This window comes from Hyperolius riggenbachi, chromosome 12 (assembly GCF_040937935.1).
Source record: "Hyperolius riggenbachi isolate aHypRig1 chromosome 12, aHypRig1.pri, whole genome shotgun sequence".
NCBI lineage: Eukaryota > Metazoa > Chordata > Amphibia > Anura > Hyperoliidae > Hyperolius > Hyperolius riggenbachi.
The window spans coordinates 174,397,644-174,409,967 of NC_090657.1; the positions used below are offsets into that span (position 1 = coordinate 174,397,644).

The following is a 12,324-nucleotide window of genomic DNA, read 5'->3' on the forward strand; positions in this document are numbered from 1 at the left end:
CAGCTGATACCTGCTGTCTGATTTTTAGATTTCCATCCAGGATCACCCCAAGGTTTCGCACAGAGTCTTTATACTGTACAGTATCTCCCCCAATTGCTAGTTTGAGGCGGTGAGCATTTTGAACTTTATCAGTCATGTGTGGACCACCTACCACCAACACCTCTGTTTTGTCAGAGTTCAGCCTCAGCCAGCTGGTGTTCATCCAATTTTGTAAATCCACTAGACACGCATTTATGGATGCTGATGGGTCTTGGGTGCCAGGCTTGAAGGACAGATACAGTTGTGTGTCATCTGCATAACAATGGTATCCTAGGCCATAGTTCTGGATTATTTTGCCCAGTGGGAGCATGTAGACTGTAGTGGGAGCATGTAGACTGTAGTAGCATGTAGTATATTATTTAGTATGAATAAGCAGTAGAACATTAGTAGCAAAGAAAATATATTTGTATTTTAATTATATAGCTTTTTTTCATAACATTGCATCCTGCTGTCATATTTTATTATTAAGCTATAAAACAAAGCAGAAATAATGACCCTTTGGACTTTCCTGCTATCAAGCTGGCTCTCAATATTTCTTGGCTGTTTAAGTGCTTCAGAAAACAGGACTGTGTTGGACCCAGTGGGCCGAATAGCTCAGAGAAGCTCTTTGGACAGATAACTGAAGTTTTTGGTTTTGTTTAACTCTAAATGTACTGGAAAACAACATACTAATGCTACTAACGTTGTATTTCTTAAGGTGGCCATACACTTAAAGACTTGCAGCAGATTCGACGATCAGATAGACTTCTGTCGGATGCCTATCAGGTCGAATCTGACAGGAATGTATCTGATGTGTGCCACACTGTAGGAATCGAATTTCAATAGATTTCAGAATGAAATTTGATTGAAATTCGATCGAAATGCAGTGTTGCACCATTCGATCCAATGCAACCCTATGGGCCATCGATCGGCAGCCAGATTTTCCGTCCAGACCGATCGATCAGATCGATCAAAATCGGCCGGAAATCGATCGATCTGCTGATCGATCATGCTTTCTGCTGCATCGATTTCTAGTCGATTCGATCAAAATGGTCGAATCGGTCGTCGATCGATGGCTAAAATCGACCAGTGTATGGCCTGCTTTAGCTGCAATACACATACAATACATTATCTCACAAGTTTATTTTCGCTTCAGGTTTGCCTTAAATCCATTTAAAAAATTGTTCTGCTATTTCTGAACATTAAATAAATCACCAAAAGTCAAGAAAAAATTGTCAAAAAGTATTGTGGGCTGATTATAAATTTGTAGCAATTTTCAGTGAAGGTGGAGGATGGTTTTGTTTGTTTTGGGTGGGGCATGGAAGGATGGTACTTAGAAATCTAATGCTGGGAATACACGTTTCGTTTTTGCCTTCGTTTAAACCTTCGTTTCGATTGTGCCTTTTGTCCTTTTCGATCCCGAAATAATCGACCATACGGTTAATATCACCACCCACGGTTTCGGGTTTTTTTTTCGATTCTGATGGTTTCGTTTTTCCAATGATCGAAGGCTGCAAAGAAACGAAACGTAGTACAGGGACGGACGGCATAAACGAATATATAATCGATCTGAACAGCCATCAAGCCTACCAATGGCTCAATTAGATGGATAAAGAGAGATAATATCAAACATGTTCGATCACTAGTCGTTCGTTTTTGGGGTCTATTAATTGAAACTATAATGATTATGACTATTTTCACATACGTTTTTAACACTCGATTCGTTTACCGAACGAATCGAAGGCTAAAACGAAGGCAAAAACGAAACGTGTATTCCCAGCATTACACTTTGGCTTGTCTTCTATTTCTGGCTTGCAAGTTGCACACAATTCCTGTTGTTATCTCAGTCTCATCAGACTCAGCAGAGGCTTGCACTGTTGTTGGCAGCTAAGTGATGTATCAACTTTCAGCGACCTTTGACCTTCGCACAAAGCCTGATCCTAGTGGTCTACATAAAAACCATCACTGGCTCGCGTGTCCCCCCTTACCATCCTCTTACAACCCTGCCTGATTTGCATACAGATGCTCAAGCAGCCAGAAAAAAAAATAGAGGAAGGCGGAGTTTAGGCAAGAGATGAAGGAGAGGTATTTTAGGAGGATGAGAATGGGACATGTGACCACCCAAATTCTCCTTCTGATTCTTAGAGTTCAGCCTGGAAGACCCCAGGTGGCAAGACAATGGCTGCTGAAATAGTCCATTATCTCCGAAATCCTTTCCCCAGCACTCCCGCACCATACGGAGGATCTAAGAGGCACCGTGCCTGGGAGTCCTTTCTGTCCTTCTATAAAATTAACAATTGGGATTCTCTGGGCAAAGGACATGGTGGAACCCAACCCAACAGATGCATTTTACATGCAATAAAAACCACATGTAAAAGTTTTGTAGGTTAATTGTTGAGTGATCGGATACAGTCAAAATAGAATATCTCTGGACACAAAAGTTCAACACGCAGTAGTCGTTTAGGACTTTTGTGAAGGTCCCTAGTGATCCAGGACATAATATGTCCTACAAGATTTCCTCATCACTCTTAAAGGGATACTGTAGGGGAGTCAGGGGAAAATGAGTTGAACTTACCCGGGGCTTCTAATGGTCCCCCGCAGGCATCCTGTGCCCGTGCAGCCACTTACCGAAGCTCAGGCCTCACCTCCGGTTCACTTCTGGAATTTCAGACTTCAAAGTCTGTAAACCACTGCACCTGCGCAGCTGCATCCTCGCTCCCGCTGATGTCACCAGGAGTGTATTGCACAAGCCCAGTATAGTCTGCGCCTGCACAGTACGCTCCTGGTGACACCAGCAGGAGCGAGGACACGGCAACGCCGGCACAGTGGTTTTCAGACTTTAAAGTCTGAAATTCCAGAAGCGAGCCAGAGCATGGGTGAGCGGCTGTGCAGGCGCAGGATGTCTGCGGGGGGCCATTAAAAGCCCCAGGTAAGTTCAACTCATTTTCCCCCGACCCCCCCTACAGTATCCCTTTAAAGTGGCCACAAACAAAACAATAAATGGATTAGATTTTGTAGCAATTTGATAAAAACGATCTGTTGTACAGAAATATTAAACAGGGTTTTTGTATTTGAGTAAGAAATTTGATTTAATGTTCCCTTTTTAATCTACTTTATATGTTGATCGGGAGTGGCTGATTTTTCTGATTAATTTATATGTGAATTGAATTTTGTAGGGTAGAGGACGGCGAGGACGCATCCATGCTTATGGGGCTGGAGGAAGCCCAGGGTAAGGAAAAAAACGTCTCCTTTCTTCATCTCTGGGTCTCTTTAACCACTTAAAGGAGAACTGTAGTGAGAGGTAGATAGAGGCTGCCATATTGATTTCCTTTTAAGCAATACAAGTTGCCTGGCTATCCTGCTGATCCTCTACCTCTAATACTTTTAGCCATAGACCCTGAACAAGCATGCAGCAGATCAGGTGTTTGTGATATTTTTGACAGATCTGACAAGATTAGCTGCATGCTTGTTTCTGGTGTGATTCTGCAGGCAAATAGCTCAGGAGGACTGCCAGGTAACTGGTATTGCTTTAAAGGAAATCAATATGGCAACCTCCATATACCTCTCACTACAGTTCTCCTTTAAGGACTGCAGTCTTAAAGAGAATCTGTAACGTCAAAACGTACCCTGGGGGGTACCTCGGGTGGGGGAAGCCTCAGGATCCTAATGAGGCTTCCCACGCCGTCCTCCGTCCCTCAGGGGTCTCGCTGCGGCCCTCCGTACAAGATGACGTCATTATTTACCTTCCCGGCTCCTGTGCAGGCGCTCTGACGGCTGTCGGCTCCGAAGTAGGCAGAAATACCCGATCGCCGTCGGGTCTGCTCTACTGCGCAGGCGCAAGTTTCCAGCGCCTGCGCAGTAGAGCAGACCCGACTGAGATTTCCGGGTATTTCCATGTAGTTCGGAGCTGAAAGCAGCCACAGCGCCCCCTCTGTTGCCAGCAAAGGTAAATATTGAATTGGACAGTCGGGTCTGTCTCCGGCTGTTCGGAGGGCTGCAGCGAGACCCCCGTGGGACCGAGGACGGCGTGGGAAGCCTCATTAGGATCCCGAGGCTTCCCCCACCCAAGGTGAGTACCCCCCAGGGGATGTTTATGATGTTACAGAGTCTCTTTAAAACCTCTTAAGGACCAGACATTTTTTTTCCATTCAGACCACTGCAGATTTAACAGTTTATTGCTCGGTCATACAACCTACCACCTAAATGAATTTTACCTCCTTTTCTTGTCACTAATACAGCTTTCTTTTGGTGCTATTTGATTGCTGCTGTGATTTCTAGTTTTTATTATATTCATCAAAAAAGACATGAATTTTGTCAAAAAAAATGATTTTTTTTACTTTCTGTGCTGACATTTTTCAAATAAAGTAAAATTTCTATATACATTTTTGTCCAAATGTATTGTGCTACATGTTTTTGATAAAAAAAAATCTAATAAGTGTATATTTATTGGTTTGGGTAAAAGTTATAGCGTTTACAAACTATGGTGCAAAAAGTGAATTTTCCCATTTTGAAGCATCTCTGACTTTTCTGAGCACCTGTCATGTTTCATGAGGTGCTAGAATTCCAGGATAGTATAAATACCCCCCAAATGACCCCATTTTGGAAAGAAGACATCCCAAAGTATTCACTAAGAGGCATGGTGAGTTCATTAAAGATTTTATTTTTGTCACAAGTTCGCGGAAAATGACACTTTGTGACAAAAAAATAAAATAAAATAAAGTTTCCATTTCTGCTAACTTGTGACCAAAAAAAATGAAATCTGCCACGGACTCACCATGCCCCTCTCTGAATATTTTGGGGTGTCTACTTTCCAAAATGGTGTAATTTGTGGGGTGTGTTTACTGTCCTGGCATTTTGGGGGTGCTAAATTGTAAGCACCCCTGTAAAGCCTAAAGGTGCTCATAGGACTTTGGGCCCCTTAGTGCACCTAGGTTGCAAAAAAGTGTCACACGTGGTATCACCATACTCAGGAGAAGTAGTATAATGTGTTTTGGGGTGTATTTTTACACATACCCATGCTGGGTGGGAGAAATATCTCTGTAAATGAGATTTTTTTGATTTTTTTTACACACAATTGTCCATTTACAGAGATATTTCTCCCACCCAGCATGGGTATGTGTAAAAATACACCCCAAAACACATTATATTACTTCTCCTGAGTACGGCGATACCACATGTGACACTTTTTTGCAGCCTTGGTGCGCTAAGGGGCCCAACGTCCTATTCACAGGTCATTTTGAGGCATTTGGTTTCTAGACTACGCCTCACGGTTTAGGGCCCCTAAAATGCCAGGGCAGTATAGGAACCCCACAAGTGACCCCATTTTAGAAAGAAGACACCCCAAGGTATTCCGATAGGCGTATAGTGAGTTCATAGAAGATTTTATTTTTTTTCACAAGTTGATTTTTTATTTATTTTTTTTCACAAAGTATCATTTTCCACTAACTTGTGTCAAAAAATAAAATCTTCTATGAACTCATCATACACCTAACGGTATACCTTGGGGTGTCTTCTTTCTAAAATGGGGTCACTTGTGGGGTTCCTATACTGCCCTGGCATTTTATAGGCCCAAAACCATGAGGAGTAGTCTTGAAACCAAATGCTTCAAAATGACTGTTCAGGGGTATAAGCATCTGCAAATTTTGATTAGATGGGGTAATAGATGCAAGCAATGCACTGGGGAGTTGATCAGGGGGGAAGGGGGGTCTGAGGGCGATCTGAGGGTTTGGGTGGGTGTTTGGGTGCCCGCAAAGTGCAGATTAGGGTCTGATCTGATGGGTAGCAGTGACAGGTGGTGACAGTGGGTGATTAGAGGGGAGAGAACAGATGTAAATAATGCACTGGGGAGGTGATCAGGGGGGGGGGGGGGTCTGAGGTCGATCTGAGGGTGTGGGCGGGTGTTTGTGTGCCCGCAAGGGGCAGATTAGGGTCTGATCTGATGGGTAGCAGTGACAGGGGGTGACGGGGTGATTGATAGGTGATCAGGGTGTGATTAGAGGGGAGAATAGATGCAAGCAATGCACTGGCGAGGTGATCGGGGGGGGGGGGGGCCTGAGGGCGATCTGAGGGTGTAGGCGGGTAATTGGGTGCCCGCAAGAGGCAGATTAGGGTCTGATTTGATGGGTAGCAGTGACAGGTGGTGACAGGTGGTGATTGATGGGTGGTTAGAGAAGAGAACAGATTAAAACAATGCACTTGGGGGGTGATCTGAGGGTGGGTCTGCGGGCGATCTGAGGGTGTGGCCTGGTGATTTGGTGCCCGCAAGGGGCAGGTTAGGGTCTGATCTGATGGGTGGCAGTGACAGGGGGTGATTGACAGGTGATCAGCGGGTGATTACAGGGGAGAATAGATGTATACAGTACACAGGGGGGGGGGGGGGTCTGGGGAGGATCTGAGGGTGTGGGGGTGATCAGGAGCCCCCAGGGGTCAGTTTAGGACCTAAAATATAGCATTGACAGATAGTGACAGATAGTGATAGGTGATTAGGGGGTTGATTGGGTGCTAACAGGGGTCTGAGGGGGTGATCGGGGGGGGGGGGGGTCTGAGGGCGATCAGGGGCAGGGGGCGGGATCAGTGTGCTTGTGGAACTATTACAAGGGCTGCCTCCTGCCCTGGAGGTCCCTCGATCACTGGGACCACCAGGGCAGGAGGCAGCCTGTATAATACACTTTGTTAGCTTAACAAAGTGTATTATACACTTTGTATGCGGCACCGGTGGGTTGACGTCGTGAGTGGGCGGAGCCTAATGCCGGCGGATGCGTGCGCATCCCTGCGTGCGATCCCCAGCTAATCAGTACGCCAGGAACCGCCGCCGATCGGCGTTGCACCACTTTGCCGCCGCCCATAGGTAGTGGGCGGTCGGCAAGTGGTTAAACCCTTTAGCAGCTTGAGAGGAACATGGAGGCTGCCATATTTATTTCCTTTTAAACAATACCATTTGCACGCAGCCCTGCTGGTCTGTTTGGCTGCAGTAGTGTCTGAATCACACTAGAAACAAGCATGCAGCTAATCTTTCAGATCTGACAATAAAGTCAGAAACACCTGATCTGCTGCATGCTGGTTCAGGGGCTATGGCTAAAACTATTAGGGCCTGTTTCCACTACATGCAGATTGGATGCAGAATGGATGCAAAAAAACTCCAATGAATGCCTATGGGAAAATCTGCATCAGAAAAATTGCGTTTAGTGGAAACAGGCTAATAGGCATTCATCGGAGTCAGTTTTTCTGCATCCAATCTGCGTGTAGTGGAAACAGGCCCTTAAAGGAATATGGCAGTCTCCATATCCTTCTTACTTTAACAAAAGTAATAGTGGCAATAGTGGCGCCTAAATAGTCCATTAACCGTATGCACCCAAATTTCCTGCTTCCCCTCACCAGGACCTGAGGAGGTGTTATCCCTGAACACATCATAGCCAATAGTGTTCATTATACTTTTCTTGCCCACCCTTAGCGCTTGTTCACGCCTAGCGATTTTCAAAATCGCCCTAAAAGTGCTCGTGCAATGATTCCCTATTAGATTCATTTCCGGGTGAAAGAGTTCACTTCCTAACTGACGTCAGGAAGTGAGCAAATAGAACCGCTCTGCAAAAGCGCTTAGAAAAGCGCTTTCTACAAAATCAAAGTGTGCTGGTAAGCGCCAGGAGGGGAAAAAAATCGTGCGAAAAATAAAAAATCGCTGGCGTCAGCGATTTCAATTTTAGAGGTGAACAAAGCCTTAATATGTGTAAATCAGGGAGGTAAGTGCACCCATTATATAAACTTTTTATTTTTTGTTATAAGGGCAAAACCATAAAAATAGGGGAATGTCATTGTAGCCACTTCTGTCAGTTACTGGAACTTTTAAAAATAACAAAAGTTATTGGTTTGTGATCACAATAAAAAAAATCTATGTTTATTTTTTTTTTTTACCAAATTTCCAAATTTGTATGCATAGTTAATGTAAAATGATTATCCCTCATATGCTCTTTTTACCTCAAGCTTGAGGGGCATTTCCTGTTTATTCTTTCTTTGCATAACAAATAACCGAGAAACGCATGAACTAAAGACACAAGTTAGACGAAACATTCCATAGCGGGTTCAATCATCTGTGATATTTTTTCATCTCACATAAGCCAATCCTAATACATAAATTAAATATATTTTTTTTATTATCATTTTTTCACTCACTCTTTTTATATTTTTTGTTCATTTTTTTTTCACTCACATTTTTTTTTGTCCTTTGCAACATTTCTCTCCTCGCTGCTGCCAGAATCAGTAGCCCATACCGGGCCGTTCGCTAGAGAACGCCCCAACTGTAGTCACCCAGCAAATGGGGATCATTAATTCCCGTACCGTAGTGATGTATGCAAGAAAATGCAATCTGACTTTCTCATGATGTGTTACATTGGAAATAAAAAAAAGAAAAAACACATAGCAGGGGTTGTCATGGAAACATACTAATGTAAAAAAAAAAAAAAGCCTGATAACATTAAAATATCCGCTGGTGGAATAAGACAACATTCTGAGAGCAATATTCACCTAATCTCAACACAATAAGCAAACACAAGATTACAACCTCGGATGAAATCTTATTTTCCATCTGGCACGGCAGACTTGCCGCCGTTCGCGGAGAGGGATTGTCACGAGAGGATAAAATATTCTAATATAACTTTATATCCAGCAGGCTCCTTGGATCCTCAGAAAAAAGGGAAATATTGCTTTATTTCTCAGGGCCTATTAATATTATTATTTGGTGTGATTTATGCGCCTCCCCGCACCCGCTACGTGGCCTTTTGTGCTTCCTTAATTGCGTTCTACTTTTTTGCAGGCCGACTCCTTGCTAGTTTTTAGTTCAGCGACAGCTGGGACGAGCCAGGCTGCGAGCCAGGCACAAAGCCTATTACCCAGAGCTCTTCCCCAGTTAATGAGGACGACGTCCTGGGGAAGAAGCCCCTCCTAGAAGTGTGGCAGGCCTTTTGTCACTTGTCCCCTTCGCCTGGGGTAGACGCTGCTGCCTCATGACTTCACCAAGACAGTATTGAGCATCACAAAGGCCTTAAAGAGGACCTGTAGTCAACATAACATCATGAAAACAATTGCTTTTTTTTTCAATATTCAATTTATTCAGCGTTTGCCCATTGTGAAATCTTTCCTCTCTCTAAGGGCCTGTTTCCACCAGCAGACCCCGCGCGGCTGCGAGACGCGCGGTGGCACTTCCGCAAGCCGTGCCATGCACGGCTATGGGACTCGCAGCCTCCCGCACGGAAACTGATGGCAATGTCAGCCGAATCGCTAAGGTAAGTGATTTGGCCGGCGGTGCCATTACTTCCTATGGCAGAGTTTCCCTGAGCGACTTGCCTGCGGGGAAACTCTGCGGTTTCGTCACGGTTTCTGCGCTAGTGGAAACAGGCCCTAATACACTTTCTGAAATGTATCACTAGTGGTGACAGCTTTAGTACTGGCAGGGGATCTCTGCGGAATGTTTGTTTGTTGAGCTGGAGAGGGGTAGTGTGAAATGAGCAGAGAGGGGTGGAGATAAATAACCTGAGAGGAGTGGGGATAAATGAGCGGAGAGTTGTGGAGATAATTGTGCAGAGAGGGGTGGATGAATGAGTGGAGACAGGTGGGGTTGAACGAGTGGAGAGGGGTGGAGTTAACCACTGGGCAGCATTACACGTGGCCAGGCTGTAAGGAATTTTGTAAATCATTTTTGCAAAATTGACACATTGAATTAGACACAGAGATCATAAGTCAGAAGGAAAGATTTCATGATTTAATATCGATATTAAAAGCTAAGATCAATCGAAAGATCATGCTAATCTCGATAAGGTATAATTTATTATTGTTTCTGCCGCAAATCCTAATTCTCACCAAACACTGCCACATAACAAACTGCACTGCCTATTTCAGGAGTACAGTATGTCACTACGCGAGATTCGGGCCAATTCATGCAAGATCGAGATTGATTTTGCTCGCTGTCTACTGGGGTAAGTCAGAATTGTGGTGAATCTGGCTAATTAACTTAAAGCAAACCTGAACTAAAAGTTAAAAGTCAAAATAAACATACACAGGGCATACTTACCTCCCGTGTAGTCTACTCATCAATCTCTGTCTCCTCCTCCTTCCATGTCCTGTTTTCCCACTGTGATCAATGGAATTCAACGGCCTCCATTTTGATAATGGCCATTACCCCATAACAGCTTCCTTGTCAGATCACTGTTAAACTGTATTATCGTCCACTTGAGACATAGGGAAACATGGACATTACCTTGCACAGCAGTTGTCCTTTCAGTTATAACTGACAGCAACTGATATATAACTGACAGCAACTTCTATAATTCAGTTCTGACAAAATCTTGTCAGAACTGGAAGGAATGGTTGTAAGAAAAAAATGGTGAGCTTCTGAAAGGAACTGACAGGAGGTAAGTATGTAATATTCATTTGCATGTACATCATGTGTTTAAATACTTTCACTTCGTTCAGGTTCAGTTTAATTTATCTTTGAACTTGCATTGAGGACTATGGTGCTAAGTTTCATGGTTGATTGCAAAGCACCCCAAATGCTATCATCACCACCAAACATGCTACTTACAGTATATCAGGGCCAACAGTGGGAACTTGAGAACATTGCTTGTCAAGTTCAGGATAGAAATCACATTTTTAAATGGAATAAGTGTCTTCGGGCCATTTTCCACTAAGAAACGGAATCACAAATACTCTGTGATCATATTTCTGTTTCCCACTACTGCAATTATTCCACAATCCAACCAGTGTACAGCACAATTGCAGTGCATATGTGTTGCAATTTGAGCCAGAAAAAAAAAAAAACAAGCAGAAAAATGTTATAATTGGCGGTAAATTGTATAGCGTTGCAATTGCAATGCGATTTTCCTGCACTCCTACACAATGTTTAGGGGCTCATTGGGCATGAAAAGTGCAGCAGAACAGCAATTGCTATTGAGAAAAAATTGCGCTGCAAACACATCATACTTATAGAAGTGATTTGCCACGAATTTGGCAGAAAGCGTTTTGCAGCCCGCCGCAAGAAATCAGCATCAGATTGCAAACGCTGCTAGGGGAAAAGTGTCCTTTTTCAAACTTTTTTTTGGTTTTATTATGAAGCCCAAAACATGCTATCACCAAATCCGCTTCATATTACAGTGTCACCATTGGCAACATGTCAAAAATGTTTTTCCCAAAAGGCCTTGCAGTTTTTGAGAAAATTGATTTTAAAGTTTTGCTACATAAACTCTTCATATCCTAGGTAGAGTCAGTTTGCGCTAGCTTTGGTCTTATTAGCCTCCCCATCATTTAAAGAGAACCAGAGACAAAGCACCCTCATGTATTTTACCATATATATCAGTAGGGTCATTAGAGAAAATGCCTACCCTGCTCTCTGTTTCATTTTTCTCTGCTAAATCTGCCTGTTATCAGCCCTGATAAGAATTCCGACTGAGCATTCAGTCTTGCTTTTCCCGGAATGATTATAGCTGAGTCTGTCTTCTGTGATGTCTTTTCAAGCCCAAGCCTGCCCCCTTGTGGCTCTGCTTTGCTGCTTAGAGGATAAATAGCAGGAAAGCAGAGCCACAAGGGGGCAGACTCGGGCTAGAAAAGACATCACAAAAGACTGACTCAGCTATAATCTTTCCGGGAAAAGCTAGACTGAATGCTCAGTCAGGATTCTTATCACAGCTGATAACAGGCACTTTTAGCAGAGAAGAATGAAACAGAGAGCAGGGTAGGTGTTTTCTCTAATGTTCCCACTGATATATATGGTAAAATACATGAGGGTGCCTTGTCTCTGGTTCTCTTTAAAGCCGACCTGAGATCAGAACGTCCTATTTGCTGTAAAAGATAAGCAACAGCATAATAAAAAAAACATTTCTTGATTATAGCTGATACAAATCTTGCAATAAATCTGCAGTGTGTCTACTTCCTGCTTTCATGCAAGCAGACATAGGGTTAACATCTTTTGTTTACAAATTTGCTGCTCTGCTGAGGCAGCCAGCTGACACAGCTGAGAGATCAGATTACACAGATGAGGGTGAATTAGACAGGCTAATCTCTCTAAATAATATATACAGGGTGCATTTCTCTGTTTTCCTTATGTCCTGTGCAGGAGTTCAGCTCCACTTTTATCTACAAAAGATATTATTTTGTGCATCAATTGGGGAAATTTTAAAAATGTAAAGTTTAATAAGATGGACATCCATGCATACCCCCCTGTCCCAAAGAGCCATTAAAACCCCTTGTCCGCTATGCAGGCTAGTTTTCTCCAGGGTATTTGGAATGCGTCAGGCTGAGGCTCCACCCCCACCCCCGAGTGAT

General features: G+C 43.5%; 1 protein-coding gene across 4 annotated transcripts in view; it reads left to right on the forward strand.

The window, feature by feature from the left end:
- MYT1 (myelin transcription factor 1) overlaps nt 1-12,324 on the forward strand; it is a 485,419-nt gene that overhangs the window by 252,510 nt on the left and 220,585 nt on the right. For all 4 annotated transcript variants that reach the window (XM_068261871.1, XM_068261873.1, XM_068261870.1 and 1 more), the window contains one exon: nt 3,195-3,247. The gene's annotated coding sequence lies outside the window, so the exon portion shown is untranslated. The remainder of the gene's footprint in view (nt 1-3,194; nt 3,248-12,324) is intronic.